The sequence below is a fragment of the Acomys minous genome (genome assembly GCF_964271855.1).
Source record: "Acomys minous genome assembly, chromosome: 17".
NCBI lineage: Eukaryota > Metazoa > Chordata > Mammalia > Rodentia > Muridae > Acomys > Acomys minous.
The window spans coordinates 12162920-12189930 of NC_140500.1; the positions used below are offsets into that span (position 1 = coordinate 12162920).

At 44.0% G+C, this 27011-nt stretch overlaps 1 protein-coding gene across 2 annotated transcripts in view; it reads left to right on the forward strand.

The window, feature by feature from the left end:
• Window positions 1–804: 804 nt before the first annotated feature.
• Window positions 805–27011, forward strand: part of EPS8 (EGFR pathway substrate 8, signaling adaptor) — a 174118-nt gene continuing 147911 nt past the window's right edge. The window contains exon 1 of one of the 2 annotated variants that reach the window (XM_084765399.1): window positions 805–1015. The gene's annotated coding sequence lies outside the window, so the exon portion shown is untranslated. The remainder of the gene's footprint in view (window positions 1016–27011) is intronic. The other variant, XM_084765398.1, reaches the window with a different exon arrangement.

The window sequence follows — 27011 nt, forward strand, 5'->3', positions numbered from 1 at the left end:
TGACTTGGAAGTTAGAAGGGCCAGGTGTCTGGGGGCGTAGCTGGGACAACGGTGGCATTGTAAAAGATAAGAAAATGCTACGTTCAGGAGAGAAGACTGGCAGATTCTCATTTTGTGGCTCTGGTGATCGAGCCAGGGAGCACTGAGGTGGTGAGCAGTTGTTAGTGGACTAAAGAGTCTCCGCTTCTCGAAACTACACCAGGCTCTTGGCAGAAGCTCCGATGAAAAATGGGATCCAAGGCGCCTTGTGAAACGAGTCTGAGCTTGCTGGACGAATCCAGGGACAGGGTTTTGGAGCCTCTCTAAACCGTGAAGCCCTTTGGGTACCACTTGTACACGTCCTGTATTAACGAGATGGGAAAGAAAGAAAAGACCAACAGACACTGGTCGGAGGCTGGGGAATACCTCCCTCTGGTTAGCTGAGTAGGACAGTAACTTCCGGATTAACACTGGTCATCAGTTGTGCTGCAGGACTGGGTGGCAGTCACTGGAGCGCTCTCTCCACCTGGGGCATCAGCCTATGTTCCCGGCGGTTTTCTTCAGACGCAGGTCAGTTCACTCAGGGAATTGTGGACACCAGTCTGAGGCTGGAATCCCGGGTCCGGCCTGCCGCTTGTCGTCCTCACCTTGCTCCGGTCTCGCGAGGAGCCAGTCTAAAGCCCTTTTAAGTCCACTAGAAACTCAACTGTCCTCGAGACCCAGCAAACGGAGCCCTCTCCTGGCCGCACGGGGCAGCGCGCGCTCCCGGCTCGCTGCTGGGCATGCGCGGCGCGCTCTGGCTGTGGCCGGTAGCGAGCGGCGCGCACACACTGCCCCGGCGGCGGGCGAGGCGGGCGAGGCGGGCTCGCGGGGCTCGGGGCTCGGGGCGCGGGGCAAGCCCCAGCGGCGTCTCTGCAGCGGGGTACGGCAGGGGCTCCAACTCCGGGCTCTTTCTCCCTCGGCCACCAGTCACCTCGTGTCTCGGGAGGTCGCGGCACTCCCAGAGGAGCACCGCAGCTTGGAGGGCGGATCCGAGGTAAGAGCCCCTCGCACATTGGTGCGGGTCTTCGGGTAGGGATTTCCGCGGCATGGACTCCCTCTCGATTTTCTGTAAGCGCCTTTGTGAACCGAGACCCGAGCGGTGCCAGGCTCAGCGACCGCTGCGGTTCACTTGGACCCTTTGCAACTGGTGTCGGCGGCCAGGTGTGCGCTGCCGCCCCAGCGCGTCCCCGCGCCGGCTCCGCGTGCCCGGGAGCAAGGAGACCCGACCCCCCCCCCCCCGTCCGACTCTGACGGAGTGGGCGCCGAGCCCCCTCCCCCCTCAACGAGACCCCACGTACACCTGGGCTGCGCGGGCGTACCTTGTTCGGCACACCTGGACTCCCACTGCCACTTAACGTCTTGGATTTGGGGCTTTCAGAGTGCCTTCCACCCTAGCACCAGTGGGGACCCCTCCAGGGGACCTGTTTGGGATGGGGACCCGCCCTGGTATACGCCCTCCACACGAGGTATCTTTCTGTGTTCAAATAGTTGTGAATTCTGGATCACTTTCCAACACCTTTTTACTTTTGGGAAGATGGCCTCTCCTATGGCTGTCAGTAGGGCTTTGGAGGGGTTCCACACCCACCGAGAGACAGTGGAGGCGCCCCGTGTCTTACCCCTTCCTTTCCTTTCAATGACTACAATACACATGCAAAGTCTTTGCTCGGTTCTCTGAGCCATGCTGTTCAAATCCTCCTCCTCCTCCTCCTCCTCCTCCTGTAGCCCCCAAGCGCTGCTGGCATCTCGCCTGGGCAGGACGCCCTGGGGTTTGGGTTTAAAATCCGTAGACATTTGGAGCGGCGGGGCGTTAGAAGAGGAGGCTTCCCTGAGCCAATGTTTCCGCGAATGCATGGCTGCTTTTCTTCTAAAGGTTTCACTTCTTGCCTCAAACAGTAAGAGAAAAGAGGCAAAATATCGAATAAGATAGTTCAAGTACAACTTGGTTCAGAGACGTGTGAGTACTTTGAATTTGTATTTGGTGTTGCCACTTTGGGAAGGAGGTGGAATTGGGATTCCTGGAAGGCTTTTTTATGTTTAAAAAAAAAAAAATCCTCAAAGTAACTGTTGTGGGCTGTTTCTAATTTCTCTCCCTTGAAAGGATGCCGTTCTAAGGCTCCTTGGGCTTTGGAACGCCTGCCTTCACTGTGTGGAATTGTAGCTCTTAGGTCACTGAGTCCATTGAAGTAAAAGCCGATGACATCTCGCCTCACCTAGTAAAGATTTCCTTCGTTTTTGTTTTTAAATTGGGGAGCGAGGGTTTCTGGGCATGCTGCTGCAGTTCTTAGTTTGCTGGTGTGGAAAATCTGTGGCTGATGAGCTTTGCCCCATCTGCAAGTTAATCCAGTCTGAAGACTTGTCACTTAGACGGTTGTGTACAGTGTGCCACAAGCTGGTAAGTGTGTGTTTGTAGGAAGCCTCTCCTGCACAATGGTAGATTCAGACTTTGTAAAACTCTGCAAGTCACCCACCTCTGTAATAGCAGGAAAAAGAAAGGAAAGAAGATACCTTTTAAATCCTACTGTTCTGAGCTAAGTGCTGCTCACAGTATTTGGGATGTCCACTTTGTAACTTTCTTTCACTCCAGGGTCACTGAATATCATTATAATTGACAAGTTAGCCTTTTATTAACAGTGGGAAATGCTTTAAGTGAATTCCTATTTAGGATGTTTTTTTAAAGTTCCCTAACGGGGAAACTGGTATTTTAAGTTTGAACACTTCACTTATTTTTGGTCAAAGGTAAAGAGTTCATTTTGTGTGCACTTCTCCATTTATCCCGATTTAATCTACACTCATTCTTTTCCATCTTCAGTGCTTTGTAACTCTGGGACACAGGTTTACTCTATGCCTCAGACAGTAAAATCCTACATGGCACATCTTTTCATCCTCTCCTTTTTATTCTTCTGATGCGCCTCTTCACTCACCTGTTTTTATCTTAAAACATAAGTTCATTAGTACCACACTTGAATTATAATTATAATTGTAAAGCCCAGATTCAAAGCTCCTTTGTTTCTTCAAGTTTCATTTGATGAGTTTTAGCACTAACGTAATTAATGTAAATTTTAGGTTGGCTTTTCCGAGTTGTATTAAACACATTTGGTAATTTTGTCTCAGTGCAAAACAAGCACAGTATAGTTTATAAACTTTCAGACATCTGCAGGGTATCAGAGAGGAAGGAACTTTAGCCAAAGTGCTCTGGCTATACAGTACGACCCTGCTGGGAGTTGCTACACCAAATTGTTTGCAGCTGTGAGCGACTGGAAATATTTTTAAGAAGCACTGTAGTAGAGTCCTTGCAAACAACTGAACTGAGTATTTACGAGAAAGTGGGAGAAGGGGGTCACTTCTTCAGGTCTTCACTGGAGCATCTTCAGTCTTTCTCAGATACATTACTAAGTGGGATTTAAAAACAGACCAGAGGGCTTGGGGAGATGGCTAGGTGGGCAAAGTGCCTGCCAATCCAGGATGAGTTCAGACTCTTAGCACCCACGTAAAAAGCTGGGCATGCCTCTGCAGTCCCAGTGCTGAGGTGCAAAGGGTGGATTCTAGGGACTTGCTAGCCAGCCAGTCTACCTCAAATGGCAAGCTCTAAGGTCAGATGCGCCTGTGCACACACATGTGCACATGCTCACTTGTGCGTGTGCACATGTGTGCATGTGCATACACAGACACACATACACACGTACACATGCACAATAAAAATACTAAATGAATATTGAAAGTAGTTTGTAAGCTATTTATATGGTAGAAGAAAAGGTGCATCAACTCCTATTAACATCTTGTGTTAGTACTGGCTTCAGGTAATGGATTGTTTGTGGCGTAGTATTATTAGCTGTAGCTCATACTGTTTATATGTCCTTTTTCTCTTTTTTCTGTTGGTGATTGAACCCAAGGTTTCATGAGCATAGCTCTACCACTGAGCCATAGCCCAGCCTTCCCTAGTTTTAATCTAATGCCTGTTTTCTGTCTCAGGACACTGGTTATATTTAATTGTTGTGGTCTCTTCAGCTCCAAGTGGTCTTTTCTCAGGTTTCCCTGCCTGCCCCCACTCCCATTCTTGACAACTTTGACCATTTTGAGGAGTCCTGGTCATACTTAATAGCAATCTTTTCCCCTTTGAGTTTGTCTCTTGTTTGTCCCAGAGTTAGGCTGCAGTTGTGCACACCTCTGATCCCAGCACTAGGTAGGAAAGCTCAGGCAGAAAGATGGCAGGTTTGAAGCCAACCTGGCTACACAGGAAGGCCCTGTCTTAGTCAGGGTTAAACACTGCAACCGAAAGTAAGTTGGGGAGGAAAGGGTTTATTTGGCTTCTGCTTCCGCATCACTGTTCATCATTGAAGGAAGTCCAAACAGGAACTCAAAACAGGCCAGAAACCTGGAGGCAGGAGCTGATGCAGAGGCCATGGAGGGGTGTTTCTTATTGGCTTGCTCTCCATGGCTTGCTCAGTCTGCTTTCTTATAGAAGCCCCAACTACCAGTCCAGGTGTGGCTCCACCCACAATGAAATGTGACCCTCCCCCCCCCCCCAAGATCAATCACTAATTAAGAAAATGCTGCACAGGCTTGTCTACATCCCCGTCTTATGGAGGCATTTTCTCAATTGAGGCTCCCTCCTCTCTGATGATCCTAGTGGTGTCACAATAAATATAAACTAGATGGGACAGACTCTGTCACAAAGCGAGGAAACTCAGCTGTCACGGGCTTTGGATTGAAAGATGACCGGGGCAAAGTGCCTTTTCTCGCACAGCTCACAGTAACGCACCATCGACAGGGTTATCGGATTCATCTCAGTCCCTGGCTGAGATAGCATTTGCCAGTTTTTTTTTTTCTGCTGCTAAGTTCCTGGTTTTTCTTTTTCCATTCCTTCCTCTTGGGAAGGAATCTCCTCACCCAGTCTGTGTAGATGTAAGGAGTGGGCACTCATGACCCTTGCCTGTTCCTGAGAGTGGAATGTCTCTCTACAGCTGTGTTATTTATCACTTGAGTTTAAAACTAGCCAGGACAGACCGTGTCACAAAATGAGGAAACACAGCCATTGTGGGCTTCGGGTTGGAAGGTGACTGGGGCAAAGTGGCCTTTCCATCCCAGGTCACAGTACACACCGCCAGCACAGTTAGCAGCCTCGTGGGAGAGTTTTTCCTCTTTTCCTTCACTCAGTTCCTTGGCTGTTTTTGTATAAATCTGAACTTCTGCATACTTACTGCATTCTCTGGGCTATAATCCACCTCTTTTAAGCTCAAATCCGTACAGCTTGCTTCTTGCATCCCTTTGATAAATTTCTATCAAGGTAGTTTATTTATTTTTGAAAAGCTTGTCTCTTTAAGATGTTTAGGCTCTTCTTGTATAGGTCCTGTCAAGGACCAGCTGTTTCGAGCTGGGCACAGTGGCACACGCCTGTCATCCCAGTGCTCAGGTAGACAGAGGCAGGCAGATTCTGTTCTAGGCCAGCCTGGACTACAAACTGAGTCTGGGACAGCCAGGGCTACACAGAGGTACCTTGCCTCACAAAACAAAAGAATCAGCTATTTCTTCTAGGAATTGTGTTCCTTTTGTTTGGAACTTTTATTGGAAAGCCAGGTCTGGCCCAGGAGTATGATCCCAATGCTCTGGAGGCAGATGTGGGAGAACTGTGAGTTCAAGACTGACTTGAGCTATATTTCGAAAGAAGCTAAGGTCTGAGTATTATGTGTACACGTTAACGGAACATCATTAATGTCAGGCTGTAATGCGAAAAACAAGGAGATACATTTGTGTATAGGGATTTAGATACAAACATGTCTACACATGTATATGTATGGTTTCTGCATGTATGTGTGTATCTATATTAAAGTAAATATGAGCTCATCCTGGTATAATATAGACTGTGATATATATCATTCTGATTTCTTCCCCGTTAATCTGGAAACTTTCTGCAGCGATGAAGAGAAACCTAGCTCCATTCTTCTGTTTGCTTAATTGTTCGTTTCTGTTAGACAAGTGTAGCGGTATTGGTGACCCTTGAGAACTTGAGCAGCCACTTTGCCAGGGGGAGACCAGAGCCTTATGCAGGGCCTCTTGCTTTTTAGCTTCATCGCCACCCGTTTTCACAGCCAGCTAGCTAAGCAGCTCTGCCTTCTAGCCCCTTTCATGAGGCAGTGGTACACACTTCCTGCTACATTTATGTCGCAGTCTGCTTTCTGTCTGGGGACCTCTTGGCCTCATAATAATTTCTTTTCTTTCTTTCTTTCTTTCTTTCTTTCTTTCTTTCTTTCTTTCTTTCTTTCTTTCTTTTCCTTTCCTTTTGGGGTAGGGGGAGTTTGAGACAAGCTTTCTCTGTGTAGCCTTGGCTGGCCTTGAACTCACAGCGGTTCACCAGTCTCTGCCTCCCGCGTGCTGGGATTAAAGACGTACGCCACCGTGCCTGACTGTAATTTATATTTTCTTATACATATTAAGATTAATCCTTTGTCTTATAAAGTTCTGTGTCTTTTTCTGTCTAGTTTGACACTATCATATCAAATAATTTGACATATAAAGTTTCATGTCTTTTAGCCATCACCTCCTTTGTCTTCTCCTCCCTGAAAACCAGTGACTTTTTATAATCTGTGTAGTTTAATTTTTTTTCTATATGTCATGTGACTTTCCTGTACTGGTGTCTTTCACTTAGCAATACATATTTAAGGGTTGTTCATGCCCTTTGTACTTCACAAGATCATATTATTATTATTATTATTATTATTATTATTGTTGTTGTTGTTTTGTTATTTTGAGACAGGATCTCTCTGTGTAGCCCTGGCTGTCCTGAACTTGTTTTGTAGACTAGGCTGGCCTCAAACTCACAGCAATCCACCTGCCTCTACCTCCCAAGTGCTGAGATTAAAGGAGTGCGCCACCACTCCCTGCTTGTATTATTATTATTATTATTATTATTATTATTATTATTATTATTTTGTCTTAGTATAAGGGTGTTTTACCTACATCTACGCCTGTGTACCATGTGTATGCCTGATGCTTACAGAAGCCAGAAAAGAGGGTGTCAGATCCCGCTGGAAGTTGGGTTACATGTTGCAAAATTGCCATGTGGGTGCTGGGAATCCAACCTGTGTCCTCTGGAGGAGCAGCCAGTGCACTTAACCACCAAGCCATGTCTCCAGCCCCAGATCATTTATTGTTGATAAACAGTAAAAACATGGTCTCACGGCACGGAGATGAGGCATTTTAGCTGAATTTATCTCCTGAAGGACATCTTGATTGCTACTAGTTTCTTGCAACTATGAATAAAACTGCTTTGAACATTCATGCGAGGTTTTGGGGGTAGACATAAGTGCTGAAACAGTGAGGTGCATGTCTCTGAGTGTCATGGCTGATCATAGGATAGGATTACGATTGTCTTTGTAGGAAATTTCAGGCTTCTTCCCAGAGTGGCTGGCTGCTACTCTTGTGTTCGCATCATCATCATCATCATCATCATCATCATCATCATCATCATCTCAGTTCCTGTCATTCCATCTTCTTGGTAGCCCTTCTTCTTGAGAGTATTAATTCCATTAACTGATAGTAATATCTTTTGTTATTTTAATTTGCCATCCCCTAATAACATTTATGCATTAGCATCTGTTCACATAATATTTTCTGTTTATGCATTTTTGATGATGGGACGTCTGTTTAGTTCCATTGCCTACTTTTAATTTTTTTTTATTATTTAAATTAGGTGTCTGTGTGTCTGTGTGTGGGTATGAGCCCAAGGGCAGCTGCCTGTGGAAGCCATCTATCTCTTGGAGCTGGGGTTATGTGTCGTTGTGTGCTGTTTGATGTCCATGCTGGGAATTTACTCAGATTCTCTACAAAAGCAGCACTTATTCTTAATTGCTGAGGCTGCCTTTTGCCTACTTTAATGAGCGTTTGATATTGTTTAGAATATTAAGAAGTTTAAAATTAAAGAAAAGATTTTTTTTCAGTGCTGGATAGTGAACCCAGAATGTTATACGTGGCTGGCATTTGCTAACTTATTCTCCAGCCCCCAAGACTTTTGTAAAAATATATTTTCTAGTAGGCATCTTTTCAAATATTTTCCTGTAGATTGTTGAATACTTTTATTCTCTTGCCAGAGGAGATGTTTAGATTCTTGCCTTTTTGTTGTTGTTGTTGTTTGTTTGTTTGTTTTGAAGTCAAGGTCTCACTATGTCATTTATGATGGCCAGAACTCACTATCTAGTGCAGGCTGGACTAAAACTCACAGCGATCCTCCTGTTGCAGCCTCCTGAGTGCTTAAAACTTTGTAAATGCATTTGTGTGTGTTCATGCATGTTGGTGCCTGCATGGTCAGATACACATGTGCATCTGTATGTGCTTGTGTGTGGAGGCCCGAGCATGGCATGAACGCTTATGCTCAGGAACTTTGCCCATCCCCTTAAGGCAGAGGCTCTCACTGGCCTAGAGCTCTCCATCAGGCTGGACCACCTCGCCAGGATCTCTACAGATCTTCACTTCCCTTTCTCCCCAGTGCTGGGAGGACAAGTGCATGCTGACGTGGCCTGACTTTGCTTTTCCGGAGCTTGAACCTGGGTCCTCATGTTCTTAAGGCAAGCGCTTCCCTGACACAGGCACCCTCTCAGCCCCGTGTGTTTTAAGTCTTGATAAAGTAATCTTACAATTTCATGATTTAGTGTCATATTTGAAAACGAGTACCTATTTGTATCTTTCAAAACCTTTTTTTTTTTTTACATTTAGCGCATTTATTTGTATATGTGGGGGATGGGATACATGCATGTGCCATGGTGCACATGTGGAAGTCAGAGTCAGTTTTCTCCTTTCATCATGTGATTTCTGGGGATTGAACAAGGGTCGTCAGGCCTGCCACGAAGTGCCTCTTCCTGCCTTCTACATGAAGACGACACATTAGGTGGAGATCCGTGACAGTAAGCTCTGTTTCCTTCCTGTTCTCTGGTCTACATCCCACTGGCAGAGAGGTGTGCAGAATTGGAATGTGTTTATAAAGAATTAGGTTCTCCTAACGAGGAAACTGGGGACTTATGAAAAAGGAAACGCAGAATGGTAGAAATAGCTGTAGCTTTTTTGTTTCTTTCTGTCCTTCTTTGAATTCTGAATTTCTTGATGTCGGGGATTCTAGTCCCAGCTGTGTGTCTAGTTAGAGGCCTATGATGTCATGTGGGACACATATCCAGAGCGTGGAGTGGGGAACGACAGTGGACGCATCATAGCATGTGAGGCACACGCTCAGAGCATGAACAGAGCTCAGAGTGGGAAGGACAGTGGACACATCATAGCACATGGGACATAGGCTCAGAGCGGGAACAACAGTATTCCTTACTGCATGCAGTTGTTGTGGAGGATGGCAAGTGGAAAAGAAAAGTGGGTGTGGGTGCATGTGTGTGTTTATGCATGCATGCACACGTGTGTGTATTCTTTCCAGTGTCGTAAAAAAAGGAGAGGCTCCCTGTAACCCAGAACATCGGAAATGGCTCCTTGGGTGACTGGTGGAGGCCAAGAGTGAGTGTTCAGGGTGGGACTCATGGGCATCCCAGGCAGAGAGGTAGATAAGTTGTCCAGTGTTGACTGGGTCAGAGTGATGGGTGTGCTGGGAACTGTGGGCTCTCTCACTCACAGCGCTGACAGAAGACTAGATGCCCAGTTATACTCCATTATTATATGCAGGGGTATGAAACTATTCATTACACTGCACAGGGAAGAATGAGATTATCAGAGCTGCTGAAGAATGGCCTGTGTCTTCTCTTTTAATCACAGGGTTTTCTGAAGCTTGCCTTTTCTGTAGAGACGTGTGCTTTCCAGCCCTGTCATCCTCAGTAACTATATAGTACCTGAGAAAGTGAAATTGAGGATTTCATGTCAAACTGTTCTCACAATTAATAGCAGATCAACTTAAGGATATACTTGGTGGCAAAGGTGCATTCGGTCCTGTTTGAGTGGGTCCAGTTTTGAGCCTGGGACACTTTCTCCAGAATCTGACCATTATACCTAAGAACATACCAAGGTTATTTGTTAAATGAGTTAAATATTTGGTAGGGAGGTCAGATTTTGTTTGTTGAAACTTAGGTTTTTAGTATAGGTCAAGAAATGATCAATAAAAGTTTATACATAAAAGGAGAAGAAAAGCATTTTAAAGTCTCCCACAGAAGGCTGTTTGTATTTAGTCTTATTTAGAAATAGGCTAATATTTATTCTCAAAATATGTGCATATTATTGGCTGTTTGTGGATCTAATAGAACAGCAAAGTATTTTCAGGTTCTGACATGCACTTGCAGTTTTAAACACTTAATGTTTCTGGATTGAGTTGGCATTTATATTTTATAACCTTGTAATTGTTTTAGTATTTTCTTTAGAGATGTAGCTGTTAAAAACAGTTTTACATGAAAGGATAAAGCCATGAGGGGAAATATGTGTGAATCTGTCTGTCTCTTTTGAAAATATATTATGTATGTATGTACGTACGTATGTTTATTTTCAAGATGGGTTCTTTGTGTAATGTTCATTGTTCTGGAATTTACTCTGTAGACCAGTATGACCATGAACTCAGAGATCTGCTTCCCTCTGCCTCCTGAGTCTGGAATTAAAGGCGTACACCACCACCTCCCAACTGCTTTTAACATGTTTTATTCTAGCTTTCTATAATAGTTCTGTCATTCAAAGGTGATGGTGAGTTTAGACAAATGTCTTCACTTTATCATTTGTAATTACATGTGTGTGTATGTATGTATGTATGTATGCATGTATGTATGTGCACATACAGTGTGTATTTAGTGATCAGAGGACAACTTTCTGGAGTGGGTTCTCTCCGTCTACCATGTGATTTCTGGGGATTGAACTCAAATCATCAGGCGTGACAGGAAGGGCCACAGTGTCATCTCACTGGCTTGACCTTAACTAGTTCATTTATTTCCTTGTTTGTGTTTTCAAGATAGGGTTTCTCTATGTGGCTCTGACTGTCCTGGAACTCTCTCTCTCTCTCTGTCGACTAGACCAGGCTGACATCCAACTTAGAGATCCACCTGCCTCTGCCTCCTCCAGTGCTGGGATTAAAGGTGTGTGCCACCACTACCTGGCTTGGCTTTTAAAATTTAAAGGAAATTACACTTGTGCTGCTAGAGAAAACACTTGCCTGTACTGTGAGCAAGGGGATGCCACTCTAAACGTGCTCTGCTTTGTCTGGAGGCTGGAGGAGGGGCCTGGATGTCTTGAAATTCAGTAAGTGGCTTCTGAGAAGCCAGGCAAGCTCTACACTTGACAGTTCATTCATATGTGGAAGACTCAGTTCTTACTGTGTTCATGTAGACTGTTCTGTCCCTAGTAACAGTGTGTGTGTGTGTGTGTGTGTGTGTGTGTGTGTATGCACGCACGCATGCGCGAGGATCTCCAGCTCCTCTTTCCAGTGCATCTTAAAAACTTCATTATGTCAAACTACACACACACACACACACACACATACACACACACACAACTATTTCTTTGCAGTTAATTTTCGTTATGACTTTATTCTATTTATCTGTGTCATCAAAACTGCTACTGTAGAGTCTATTTCTAACACTGTTAATTGGAGTCCCTTTCATTCTTTTTCTACATACACACCTACACACATATTCACTCACTCACACACACACACACATACACACACACACACTTACATACTCATATACATTCTCTTTCATACAGACTGTCTCACATACACATACACACACATTCTCTCTCACACACACACACACACTGTTTCACACACATACACACTTTCATAAACACATACTCTATCTCACACACATACTGCACACTCACACACACAAACTGATACATCACCAAGACCCTTGTCGTCAAGAGGGAGTGCTTTGTTAGTCATTGTTTCGTTTAGCTTTTCTGTGGGGCTTCGCTAGATCCTGAATAATTGAAAAGCAATGGAATTCTTCCTGTGATAAAAATCTGGCCAGTGGGCCAATTCTTGTCATGTTATTCACATGGTACTCAGTCATGTAAAGCTGCATGGCTTGCACATAACTGAAGAACGTGTGTTGGGTCCCAGCAGACCTTTACGTGCCTTAACTCATGGATTTGCCTAAAGAATTGTCACTTTGACTTCTAAATGCATAGTGTGTGAAGCCAAGCCTGAACAACAGTGTTTAAAGAATAATAGACAGGAGACGGGTGAGGTGACTCACTTGTCGCCTAGGCTGATGATGACCTAAGTTCAACCCCTGGGACTCTCATGGGAGGAGGTGAGGACTGACTCCCAAGTTGTCCTCTGACCTCCACTTGGTGTCGTCATGTCATGTACGTGTGCACAGGCACAGAAACACACGCATGAGATAAACAAGTACATATAAAAAAAAACCAGACAAAATAGGCAAGATAAATCCACTGAAGTTTAGGAATCATTTAGTTCATTTTTTTTTTTTTTTGGTATATTAGTGTATTTACTGTCTTTGTAAAATTACTGGGTGGGTTGGAACATCATGTTTCTTTTCAGATTACTTTAGTTTTTCACATTTCTTCACCAGATACACTTTAAAGTATCAGCACCATTCACCCAACATCCTTTCACTTAGCCACATTTTGCATTTCATCTTTATCTTAAGCCTTCCCGAATCCATGGTGTTGCAAAGAAAATGGTCCTATAAAATCTTGTAGCTGATAGATGACCATGTGGGTTCCCTTTCTCCATCCCTCAGTCCCCACTTCTGGGCCTTCTTCAACCCTCAAGTGGTTGCAGTGGGAAGTGTAGTTTCCCTAATTATGATCTTTTCCTTATTACTGCTCACCTCTTTCTCATGCCTGGGGAGACCTTGGTTGTGGAGAGCGCAATCTGAATAAAGGAGATGGTTGTGCCAGGCGAGGCCATGCTTAGGCAGCTAAGAAGGCTTGAAGCAAAGGAGGCAGTGAAGGCCTCATTTCCCTCCGTCTTGCTTGGGTGGTAGGGAGGTTATTTTGAAAACAGCAGAATCTCATATAATAATAGGTCAAGTCCAGTCTACCATAAATGTGTTAGTGGTACTTTAACCAGAATGGATTTTCTGGTTTCAATACAGGGTCTTACTACATAGCCCTGGTTGACCAGGAACTTGCTGTATAGACCAGGCTGGCCTGTGCTCACAGAGATCCGCACCCCTCTGCCTTTCCAGTGCTGAGATTCAAGGCTTGCACCACCATGCTGGTCTCCATAGTAAATCCTAAAACCATTCAGTTTTAATGCTTATTAGAAAGGTCCACTAGATCAAAGATCTCAACATAAATCCATAAACACTGAATCTTTTAGAAGAGAAAATGAGAATCAGCCTTGAACTCATTGGCTCAGGAGACAACCTCCTGAACAGAACACCAACAGCTCAGGCTCTAAGATCAACAATTAATAAATGGGACCTCTGAAGCTGAAAAGCTTCTGTAAAGCAAAGAACACTGTCAACAGAATAAAATGGCAGTCTACAGATTGGGAAAAGGTCTTCACCAACCCTACACCTGACAGAGAGATAATATATAAAATATATAAAGAACTCAAGTAATTTAACACCAACAAACCAAAGAATTCAATTAAAAAATGGGGTACACAGAATTCTCAACAGAGGAATCTCAAATGGCCAGAACGCACTTGCAAAAATGTTTAACGTCATTAGTCATCATAGCAATGCAAATCAGACTGTGAGAGTCTATCTTACACCTGTCAGAATGGCTAAAATAAAAAACACAAGTGACAGTACATGCTGGTGAGGATGTGGAGAAGGAGGAACACTCCTCCATTGCTGGTGCAAGTCCAAATTGTACAACCACTTTGGAAACCAATCTGCTGTTTTCTCAGAAAATTGGAAATAGGTCTACCTCAAGACCCAGCTATCTCACGGCTGGGCATATACCTGAAAGTTGCACTACCATGCATTTGCTCATAGTAGCTTTATTATTCGGAATAGCCAGAAACTGGAAACAACCTAGATGTTCCTCAACCAAAGAATGGATAAAGAAACTGGTATTTTTATACAATGGAATACCACTCAGCTATTAAAAACAAGGACATCATGCAATTTGCAGGCAAATAGATGGAACTAGAAAAGATCATCCTGGGTGTGGTGACCCAGGCCTAGAAAGACACACATGGTATATACTCACTTTTAAGTTGATATTAGCCATATACTACAGGATAACCATACTCCAATTCACAGACCCAAAGCAGCTAAGTAACAAGGAGGACTTAAGGTAGAATGTTTCAGTCTCACTCAGAAGGGAGAAAAAGAAAGACAGCAGAAGTGGTTGAAGAGAGGGAACAGGATAGGAGAGGGAGTGCTAAGGGACTGAAGGTGGGGATCAGATGTGGAGAGAGCGGAGGCGGGAGGAGAGAGGGCTTGCAGAGAGAAGTGAAACTTTAGGCGGGGATATCTCTGAGACAAGCAGGAAGCCTGTGACAGGGTAGGTTCCTGGGAGGGTATGGCGGTGACTCTAGCTGAGATCCCTAGTAGTGGGGGTCATGGAGACTGAAGAGCCCACCCTCTAACCAGACAGGCCTTCTAGTGGAGGGAGGGGAGCACCAAGCTACCCACAAAACAGCGACCCAGAATTTACTATGCCTACAAGATGTACAGGGATAAAGATAGAGCGGAGATTGAGGGAAGGTCCAACCAGTGCCTGGTCCAGCTTGAGACTCACACTGAGGGAGAGAGCCACCCTCTGACACTATTAACGACACACTGCTGTGCTTGTAGGTGGGAGCCTAGCAGAGTTGTCCGCTGAGAAGTTCCACACAGCAATGGATTGGAACAGATGCTGAGTGTGACAGCCAAACACTGGGCAGAGTGCAGGGAGCCTTATCTAAGAGTTGGGGGAAGGATAGAAGGACCCGGAGGTGACAGGAACTCTACAAGGAGACCAACAGTGCCAACTAACCTGGGCCCAGGGGTGCTTATAGAGACTGAAGCACCAACCAAGGACCATGCATGGACTGGACTGGGGCCCCCTACGCATATGTGCCAGATAGGCAGCTTGGTCTTCATGTGGGTGCCCTAGTAAGGGGAGTGGAGGCTGTCTCTGACAAGAACTCTGTTGCTTGCTTTTGGATCACTACCTTGCCAGGCCACTGAGGAAGAAGATGTGCTCAGTCCTGATGTGGCTTGATGTGGTGGGCTGGGTTGGTGGGGGGACACTTCCCCTTCTGAGGGGTAGGGGAGGAAGGAATAGAGGAAAAGAGGGAAAGAAGCTGGGTTGGGACCGGGAGGAGAGGAGGGAAGGGGGCTATGATTGGGATGTAAAGCGAATAAATAAGTTAATTAATTAAAAAAGAAAGATCTGCTATATGTATATATGTGTGTGCACCTACACTCTTTATAGGAGTCCTTGATCACTGAATTTTCTAATTTAAATTGAGATATATCTCAACTGGGATTATTTAATACGAGGATACTCCATGATATTGGACCAACTTTTCAAATAAGAATGGCAATCTATCCTACCACCAGGATTTGTCTCCTATCTGTGTATCACTTATCTGTGATTTGTTCTATTTTCCCTCACAGCCAGACAGTTAATGGAGCAGTTGAAATGTGATTTTTGTCAGCTCTCTCTGGATCTGCAGCTGAAGACCTACAGATATAGAGTGATTTAATTCAATAGATATCAGTTGTATTTTGTGTTACTTTATGTTCTTCAGGGCCATTGATATAATCAAGCTATTGCTATCTTAAAATGTAAAAGTTTAAATAAGATTTGGAACCAAACATTCAAGCGGTAATGTTTCAATAAGAACTGAGAGTAGAGCCCGCCAGAGACACAGCAGCCCAAAGCCATTGCTAACCTGTTGTGCTGCCCTTGTACTGTCTAGGCACTTTCTTTGATTGTATGTTGTAAGAAACAGTATATTATTTGACGTAAGACTATATTAAATATTTATTCAGTAAATGAAGACAAAATAAAAGGGCTTTGAGTTCAAAGCATGGACATAGTTATCTTTGGAAAGCTTAACCTCTTGCTATTTCTGAATAGTAACTTTCACTTTATAAGGCTAGTGTGGATGGACACTGCTAGCATTTGGGGCCTTAGGAGTAAAGGGTGTTCCTGTGTCCCTGTTTCTAGTCTTGCTTTCTGTGAGTTCCTGCGAGTGTGGGTGTGAATCTGCGGTGAAGTTTTTCAGGGTAGTTAATCCAAGTCTGCAGCCCCCCCACCCTGCCCCCTTCACTGAACAGGAGTGTCTAAATCTGTACAGGGGGTGAGAACACAGCTTAAATTTAAGACCAGCAGAGTTACTTCAGCTGGGGAAAAATGTTAAAGGCTTCTAGCTGTTATCCTTTCAGTATCATCCCCCTTTTTAAATACTCTTGTTAGATTTTTTTTGATATTCATTAAAAAAAAAAAAGAAAAACAAAACAAAAGCATTGCTATCCATGTAAATGGTCAAAATTATGGAAAATAATGCATACACTTTTCCTGGCTTTTCCCCTTTTCTCTATGATTGGTATTCATTTGTTGTTGTTGTTGTTGTCAAATACCAGTGTTTGATTTTTCTAGGTGTATTGATACCACAGACTATAAAGTCAGCCCCCTTTCAAATGATGTGTGGATTTACAGTCACCTCATGAGGAGTATTTTGTTATTAAGATCTTATGGGAAAACATCTGTGTACCATTATTCTTGTAAGAGCAAGCTCGTAAGGCCTTCAACTGTTAAGGTCAGCTTAATATCAGAGCAGACAAGTGTACCAGTGTTGTTTTTACATACACTATTCAGTTTTCTCCTGGAAAACCCGGGAACAAAGAAGCCTTTCTTCCCAAGGTAAAGTCACGCCAAAGATGTCAAGCTGGTTGGAAAGTATAAAACTTTTGGGGATGGGATAAGTAGATTGTCTTGAGAGATGAGTGGGGGTAACTTTAAGATGGCCACATGAACTGCAAACTTGTAAAAATCCCTTTTGCAAGAAAGAAGAAAGAGGTGGCCGCCCCCCTTCCTCCTTGGAGCCAACCCTTTCTGACGCACCTCTCAAATTACAATCCATGGAAATGATCCCCACAAAGCCTTTGGCTCATGTGCGTTTCTAGTTAGCTGCTATGAATGAAAGATTCATAACTGTCTATTTCAAAGGTGTTTTTATTTGCATTGCAGTGAGCTTAATTGTTTGGTAGCAGGAGCAATGATTCTTTTTATCTCTTGTCTATAAGTATGGATTGGGTCATGTTTGCCAAGGAACTTAAAAAAAAAAACCCAAAAAGCAAAAAACAACCCACCTCGGTGTTCAGAGAAGATTCTAAATGAGCATTTATTGACTTATTGACTGGTGTGTTGGCTGTGAGAGGATCGAGGTGCCTGAGTTTTTGTGTGTGTATTTTTGTCTCTGTGACAGAAAGCTCAGCTAACCTTTCTCTTATCTTGCCTACTGGGCATTGAACACAGTATCACAGGGAGACGGAAGTCATACAGAGTTGCCAGACAGATGGTTGGACTCCCCCTGGCAACCCCGTGACCTACTTTCCCAAGCTTTGTGCACATAACTGGAGAGTTCCATCCCTCGCTGGTAGCTTCAGTAGCTAAGCTTGCCCGTTGAGGATGGAGAGAAGGGAGAATTGACTAGGGAGAGTGTCTGTGCAGGTGGCAAACCCACGCCACATAGGCCTCAGGGTTGGAAGGGGCAGTGGGATTCGTTATTCCTTGTTCTGCTTAGTCCTTAACTCGTGTCTCTAATCGTCCAGGTAGGATCTTTTAAAAAGCTAACTGATGAATTGATGTCGAGTTAACAATTGTTTTTGAAGATTTATTTTTTGTTCTTGTTTACTTTTTTAAAAAATGAAAACCAGATTTTTTTTCTTATAGAATATATTCTGATTATGGTTTCCTCTCCCCAGTTCCTGCCAGATGCCTCCCACCCTCCCAAATCCACATTATATTTCTTGGTCTTTCTCATTAGGAAACAAAATAGGAGTCTGGAAGGAAGGAAGGAAGGAAGGAAGGAAGGAAGGAAGGGTAGGAAACTAACAATAAAATAAGATAAAATGAGAACAAACACAAATAGGACAGACAAACAGACAAATCACTGTGTGTGAATGTGCTGAGAGAAATGGGAGTCATTTCTTTGCTTCTCATGTGGAGTAAATTAACTTGACAATTGCTCAATTGCCCAAATAAGACGAAGTACTTTTCTCATTTAAAAAGTATTAATAAATACATGTACTGGATTTCCAATTTAGCACTGGAAGATAGGCACTGATATGAATTATAACTTCCGTTTGGCCTCACCGTGTCTGCGGGCTGGCTAATGCCCATAAGGACATCTTTCTGCTTCGTCCGCGTTTGGTTTATCTCACAGCTGCGGTCATTAGCTGGTCTGATAAAGTGGGCACAGACCACGCCACTTAGATGGATTCGAATCGCTGTTCTTTCTCATATGCATTTGTACTTAGACTACTCACACAGTCCTATCCCGCCCTGACTCTCTTCCCAGCTCTAACGCGTTCTGATGTCTCTTCAGCATTCCTTGAAGGGGCTGCCGAGCTGTGTGTGAGCATAACTTGTCTCCCTTCCAGCAGGACTTGTAACCGCACATCCTTCCTACCAAACATCAGAGCAGCTGCTCATCTCCTCATCCTCTGAGGATGACTGAAGTTCTGTGGCCTAAGAATTGCCTTCTGATTTTCAGCTACAGACAAGAGAGTTCTTGATAAGTAAAATGGATAATATTTGATTGTAATTTAAAAAAAATTTTGAACCTCTGTTGATTTTCATCAGAGTTGGTTTAAATGTTCCTTCTCTTTCATGTGGTAAAGTCTAAGTGGACAAAAAGCTCCTGGTGTCACCTGATGTGGTGCTTCGCTCTTCTGGAGTGGGTTTTCTTTTTGTCACGTTCCTGTGTCATTCCCATGTTCTGGGCTTCCTAAGGATCCCAGACCTGTCTCTGTATCTTTGCTTCCCTTGAATTAGTCAGCTCATGCAGTCTGGTGTCTTGGCTCATGTCTCCCTGGTACCTGTACCATGTCGAGCTGCAAACCAAAGGCGCACCATTGAGGTTTCATCGTATTCGGCTTTACTACAGTGTCTACTCTGAGCTTTTTCTCTTCACTGACTTTCCATCATCTTTCTAGATCTGTCTGCTGAAGGAAGGGTACGGCGTGTCTGTCTTTCCTGTTGCTCAAAGGCAGCGTTCTCTTGCTTTGGCTCTTTTAATGCTTCTTGTTGCTGGCTCCCGTCTGCCCGCGTTATCCATCTACACTTAGATGTTATTTCAGAAGCATCTTGGATAGAGTGGGCATCTAAAAGCCGAGGGGAATGAAACTCGGCTCCAGGAAGTTCTAGCACCGCCTGTTGGTACTGCTACAGTGGGGGGAAGGGAGGGAGACTCCCCTCCCCCTGTCCGCCCCCCCTCCCCTGCCTGTTTCAGTTAATGATGAATTTGTGCATTATCTAAGCACGTTGTCCCAAGTTGAGAAGTGTCTGGAATTCTTTACTCAGGCCTTATCTCATGTCCACGTAGCAGTCTTTGTTTCATGGCCTTTTAGAGTAGACTTCAGCCCTGCATTGTTTTCATCACAGCCCTGACTCAGTTTCTTATCTGTAGCCCATGGCTTTTTCCTGAGAGCTGACCCTTCATTTCTCACAGGGCCCAAATGTAGGGCAAGCCTCAGCTAAAGTTTTACCTGCCCGTCTCCCCAGCCCTGTTCACTACTCCTTTTGCTCGACTCCTCTGTATGAGCCTGCTGTTCCTAAAATGACAATGCCAGGTGTTTGAATTGCCCTAGTCCCAGGTTCCTTCCTTGACCCATCATTTGGTTCCTCCCACGGGGGGGGGGGGGGCGGGGAGGGGACCATTACCAAATCCTATAGACCCTCCCATCCAATACGGCCTACAGACTGTGTGCCACTGCCCCACTTTCCTGTCTCACAGGACATGCTTCGCCGGTTTCATGTGTCCTTTCTAAAGCCAGTCTCTTTCACGCTGGCACACAAAGGCTCCGTCTTGCCCAGTCCCTGCTTTCACTCTTTACCCCAGGTATCCCATAATAACTCCAACTTCCTGTCCGCACTTGGCCTCGCTCTTCCATGACTTTGCACAAGCCGTCCCTCTGCTTTGAACTTCTTCCTTGCTTACCTCACCGTCTCGTGTGGATGAAAACCCTTCGTCTTAGACTCGGCTTGGAGATCACATTCCCAGAAGACATTACCTCTTCTTTTGTATTGGCTGCTATCTCATACTTAACTTAAATTGTTACCGGGTTACAATTCATGGTTTATTTACTTGTTTGCTCCCCGCCCTCCCCCTACCCCCCAGCCTCCTCTCTAACCTATCTTGAACACGTGTGAGTGGAGAATGAGTCTGAATAACCTTCTGTCTCCTTTGTGCCTTGGCACAATGCTGGGTGCACAGTCCCTGCTCAGCCTTTGTTTGTGTGCTCAGTGAGCGGGTGCCTCGCCTGGCTTCTGGCATGGGCAATTCTGATCCTCTGTCTTCCTGTAAACAAAGCACAGTAGGAAGACAGGACTAACCTCTTGGCTTTTGCCGAGAGTGTCCGGAGGGGACCTTGTGAGGGTGACCCAGCCTGTCTGGGTGTTTCTCTAGCCTTTCCTCCATGCCCATTTTGAACTTCCTGCTTAGGTGTAGCTTGCTCTTCTAGTCAGTGGCTTAATGCCCCGAGGTGAAAAGGAGAGTCACCTGTCAGGTGACACTCGCGTTTTGTGTTTCCCTAGCCTTTTGGATGACGTCCAGACTCATTTTCACTAATTCATTGCTTAAGCTTGAAAAACAGAGTAAAGACAACATAACTGTCTCATTGATGTCTACTCATTGTGCACAGCACTGCGTTTCATACAGATGTTTCCATAAGTGTGTATTATGTGCTTGGACCCTGCTCTCCCTCCACACCGATTACCTTCCTGCCCCCCCACCCCACACCCTAGACTACTTTGCTTCGATTTGCACATGATATATACACACATGGCTTTATATATAATCAAGGATTGACAAATGACAGGAAACATGGTATTTGCTTCTTGAGGCTGAGTTGGTTTGCTAAGATAATTTCCATTTGTACCCATTTTATCGAACATGATGGGATATCCTTTCTCTTTTTAAAGTACGTTTGTCTCTCTCTCTCTCTCTCTCTCTCTCTCTCTCTCTCTCTCTCTCTCTCTCTCTCTCTCTCTCTGTGTGTGTGTGTGTGTGTGTCTGTGTCTGACATAGAAGTCAGAGGACAAGTGGGAGCCACTGTTCTACTTTGTGGAACTATTGGATCAAGCTCAGGTCATCAGGCAGGTGACAGGCACCTTCACCTTCACCAGTGATTGTCTCACTCGCCTAGTTTCCTTTTTAGTCTTGAAGAGGTGTGTGTGTGTGTCTGTGTGTGTGTGTCTGTGTGTCTGTGTTCATGATTAGATTATGTAGAGGATTTTTCTACTCTTTCCATATTTTAAAAGTGGCTCTCAGTTTGATCACAACTAAACCCTTATAGCAAGTTAATTTTAGAAGTTAAGCTTTAGGGAGAAGCTCCTCCTCAGTAGGAGGCCATGCCTTTGTCCCTATCTCTTGTCTGACATCCTATTGTTGTCAGTTTTGTTGCTTTTACCTTAAATTTGACTATTGTTATTGCCCCTTCTTTTCAGTCCCCCTCTAGCACTTTAGGGCTCTTAACTACTCCCCACTCCCCCAATATCTCTGTCTGTCACGGCCCTTCACTTTGTTTTCGTTACTACTTTGAAGCCAGTCTTGCCAAATCCAGGCTCAGCAGTATCAGTCCGTATTAACCACAGACGTCACTGGTGGGCTTCACTTACGCGGGTTCACTCCTGTAGTGCCTCTTCTAGGTTTTATTAGCATCTATAAATTACAATAAGCACATAAAAGGCCAGTTTGTCACCATCGATGGACTCATCTTTCCTCTCTCTGATGTCTCCTTCCTCCCAGTGTGTTACCTCAGCATTCTGTATGTTTATTTCTGTCACGTACTGTAAGTTAAATGCCTTCTTTAAAACTTAGTATTTTGAGATGAGGTATGGCTAAATAGTCCTGGCTGGCCCAGAAATCACTGTTCTAGCCCAGGCTACCCCCAGAACCATTGTTCTCTTGCCTCCACGTCTCAAGTGTTGGCGTTACAGCCCCACATCACTGTGCCCAGTGAGTGTGTCTTCTCTGACGCCGCTTTTTTTTGTCTGTTATTCTTCTTAAATTTTTGAACAAGAACCAAGCATAGGGTATCGCTTTTGTGTTTTATAAGAGTTCCATACATGCTTGTTAAATGACGAGAGAGCACATTTTATCTTGCATATTCCATTCTGACTGACATTTATGCCACTTCATTTCCCCATCTCACGGTCTGAAAAAGAATAAGGTGACTCTGGCCACAGCCCTGACCCAGCCTAAAGAGAAACGCCACGAACAAGTCTAGCCCAGGTGACAGTGACCATGCACCCATCAGACACACCCTCAGGCAAGCATGTCTGGTTTTTCCAGTTCTCTTCCTTTCAAGTGTGAGCTATGATCACTCTCTGACATTTCACAGGTATCATAAGTAAATCATTGCTTCCAAGTGCCTCGTAACTTACCCCCTCAGAAACCAAACTCTTGATAAGAAGTTAATGAAGAAGAGAGCCTTTCCACCCCTCCGTGCATCCGTCAGCAGAGTACATTGTTCAGGTTCCTATGGAAACCAGCTTAGGAATAAGACAGTGAGTGAGATCTTTATGATGACCACCTGGGCCAGCCCAGAGACAAGAAGCCTCAAAAGCATGTTTTAGCCATGAGTTTTACCAAACTCCATTGCAGTTTTAAATATGAATTGTGGTATCTCTCGCTCCTTCACCTTTTTGTTTTGTGTTGGTTTTGTTTGTTTGTTTGTTTGTTTGTGTGTGTTTTAAGACAGGATTTCTCTGTGTAGCCCTGGCTGCCCTAGAACTCACTCTGTAGACCAATCTGGCCTCGAACTCAGTGAACCACCTGCCTCCGCCTCCTGAGTGCTAGGATTAAAGGCATGCACCACTACACCCAACTCCTCCCTCAACTTTTAATGAATCTTTTCCCACTGTTTTGTTAGGAATGTAAACTAGATTCAGTGCCTTCCACTTCTTAGGTGATTCCTAATCTAAGTTTTTATGGTGAATAAAGCCCAATTAAAACATGAAAATTGCAAATAAGGATAGCATTGAAATCATCTTGGATATTACACAGCTGCTAAGAATAAAACATGCCTAAATGCAAAAAATAATAAAATGTGGCTTTAGTCAGAAATTTCAGGGCATTTTTGCCCTGAATTCAGTTTATTTTGCTCTGCAGTCAGCTTCTCTGCTATAAGCACCAGACAAAAGCCCAGGATGTGGTTACTATTTAGAGATGCTCATTGTCTGGGGAGCTGTTCAGTGGATGGCGATGCTCTCAGGACAAGTGGAACCATTCCAAAGTGAGTCTTATAAAGCACAAATGCAACTGATAGTTACGGCTTAGACTTAGTTTTGCTTTTTCCGATGTGATAATGTATTTAAAGAAAAATTCATTTTAATAGTCACCAATATCAGTGTCATTCCACATTTGTATAAAGTTTTGGGTGATTAATAACTTTTATGCTTGTTTGCTTATTTATCCTGATTCAGAATAATTCAAAATATGTCACCAAAAATGCACTTTCACTAATTACTTACTTGTTCTTTCCCTCCATTTATATTTATACCTATCTGTGTATATACTAAATGTGGCATTTATTTTAAAGGATGATTATTTTTAAATTTTTACTTATGTGTATTTGTGTCTCTGTATATGTGTATGGCACATGCATTTGCATGCCCACAGAGGCCAGAAGAGGGAGCTGGAGTTATGGGCAGCCATGTGACATGGGTGCTGGCAGCTGAATTCAGGTCCTTTGAAAGAGAGCAGCAAGGGCTCTTATTGCCCGCGTCTCCAGCCCCCAGGTTTGGGTTAGTGAGAATCTCCCGACAGACAGCATTTACAGGGTGGGAAGGCTATTTTGTGTTAATGGTGCAAGAAGGGCTTATAAACATGTGCCTGCCGGGGGGCCTGTTTGTGTGCTGGTGTTACCCGCCCATCAGTTGCTACTGCCAAAGATATTCAGTAGGAGAGCTCCAGTTGTCCTTGGGCTAACTGAATGACATTCTGCCTAACAGAACATAGGATGGGGTTGCATGTGCCACAAGGAGAGAGGTTACATTTGACTTAGGAATATGTGGGAAAGAAGAGTGGATATTTCTTTAAATAGTCTTTGTTTAAAATGTTTTAAAATATAAAAGACTTCAAATGCTTTGTAAGGGAACCATCTGTCACTACAATTATGAGCAACTTCTATGTTATGTTTTGCATGCCCACATGCCATTAATTTCACTGATAGCATGCTGATGAAAGGGGAGCCTGATTAAAATGGTCGAGAAGTGGTTTGGGTTCTTTGAAAGACCAAAAGGTGTCTAACCATGGGAGATTTTCAGTGTTTTAAACCCCTCCCTGTGCCTTTTGTCACTGTGGGGGTCAAGCTTTCCTACTAAGGTGCTTTCCAGCAGCAGGTGTCCAAGGTGTTCAGTGTTAGCCTGCCACCTGTTCAGGTGAGGAGGGAACCTCTGCTCCTGGGTCCCAGTGTATGGTTGCTTAGGAAGTCATTAACACTGGAAAAAAAACCATGGTTTATATTTTTTCCTTCTTTAGCCAAGCAACTGGCAATTATGTAACAAAGCATAGAGAACCTACCTTTCAGGGTGACATTCTCCTGTGCTAAGGATGAGTGAACTCTCGCGCTTTGTGTAAGTTTTCGGGCAGCTGTCACCCGAGTGTCTCTGCTCTTAGGTTCTTTACTTTGCCGCTCACAGGGCTGCTCAGTAGCTACTGCTGGAACTCTGGGATGGGAATCGCCAAGACCTCCTAGTGCCAGCAGTACGGGAACCCTTGGTTTTTATTTCCATCAGTTCCCAGTGCCATGATTCTAATGTACCATTTCTTTACTTGGCTCAAAATTGAGTGAAAAACCACAAACACCAGCCAAAAAAGTCCATGGAGAGCTTAAAAAAAAAAAACAAACCCAAAAGGTTCTCAGGGGAGACTCTGTTCTGTAATACTTTTACCACTTGGAACTACTTTTACATGGGGGAATCCTACCAAAAAAACATCCCAGGGCTCTTAGAACGGACAACCGAGGGCTATGTTAGACAGACAGTCTTGAGGAGAGGTTCTCCTCCCCTCATTACAGCAGATGCCACGGCTCAGACAGACATGTGCAGGTAGTGTTGGATGCTGGGGACTAGTAGCCCCACTTGGATATCTTGGGAAGGTAGGGTGTTTAGCACAGACCCCGGAAACAGCATTGGACCAAGTGAGTGGGTCCTGTGAACTTTTGTGCCCTCCGTTCAGTAGCTATGTTCCCGAGAAGGGATTTATTCGTACTACTCTTTTCATTTATGCCTTTATTCTGTGTGTAGTCCAGTAGAGTTTAGAATATAAATCTTGAACATACGTCTTATTGCAGAAACGAGTGAAAAAGTTTCTCTTGGCATGAAGTCCCATTGGCAATTAGACCCCAGCAGCACTCACCATTTGTTTCTGTGGACTTAGTGTGTGGGGCAGGCCAGATTGAATGCTGTGGTTCTGGTTCTTTCTTACTTTCCAGATTTGTTAGTATAGGCACATCATATACATGTGTACATACACATATGTATCATACACACATACATATATATATACACACACATACACATATGCATACATACACACACACATATATATAATACACATCACACACATACTTACACAGACACATATATGTACATATATATCACATACATATACATGTGTCTATGTACATGTGTGCATGCATGTGCTTTTAACATATATATATCTGTAGAGATAGCTATCTAGATATGACTTTATTTTATTATTTGAGGACTTATGTGCCCCTGGCTGGCTTGCATAGCATTCTTCCTGCCTCAGCCTCCTGGGTACTAGGACAAGAGCTGTGAGCCACAATGCCTAGTGTAATATTTTAAGCCAGTTCTTTTTTCCTTTTTAACCATATATGCAATATGATTTTTTGAGTGTATATCAGAAGAACTCCTGCATTTCTCTTCTCTGTCATTAGCTGCCAGGCCAGTGTAGACTGTTAGCTTCAGTCATTGTTTTTCTTCTTCTTCTTCTTCATCATCATCATCATCATCATCATCCTCACCAGTCACTTCATCATAGTTATCATTCTGGTTGTTAGTATATATATTTAGTCACCAGAGATTGGTATTTGACCAATGTGTAGCATTTATGAAAAGTTTAATATGTGAGGCCTTGTATGTAGAATTAGAACAGTGAGGGTGGTTACTGAGTTTAACAGCAGTTCCCTTTGATAACAACAGTAGCTTTGGCCACTCTAGTGAATCAGGTGAAGACACATTTGGATGACCCTATAGCATTACATTTTATGTGCTTCCGTCTTGGGAACAAGGGTGTCCAGGTTACCTTTGTTTTCCCTTAGCTATATGCTCCCTTTGATATTTTGAGATGGGTCTCTTGTAGCTCAGGCTGGCCTGGAACTGATTATGTGTTGTTGGAGGTTGGCCTTGAACTCCTGATCACCCAGCTTCTTCCTCTAAGCATTTAGATGACAAGCCTAGCATAATTATTTATCTATTTACTTATACTGAAATAACTACTGAAGAACACGCATTTCTCTTTGGAGACTTCTTCTTTCTACATGTAAACAAACAACTAAGAGTAAAATACTTCTGTCTTACAGAAAAGCTTTCTGTTTCTTTCTTTTCTTTTCTTTTTCTTTTTCTTTTCTTTTCTTTTTTTTTTTTTTTTGTGACAGAGTTTCTCTGTGTAGCCTTGGCTGTCCTGCTCTCACTTTGTAGACCAGGCTGGCCTCGAACTCACAGAGATCCGCCTGCCTCTGCCTCCCAAGTGCTGGGATTAAAGGCGTGAGCCACCACGCCCGGCTACCTTTCTGTTTCTGTGACCTCCTTGCAGACTTTCTGAAAGTCTTTTAGAAGTCTCATCATTACAGGCCACTTTTCTGAGGAATGTTACTACAGTGCACGCTAGCCGTTTCCTTCACCTCTGCACCCAC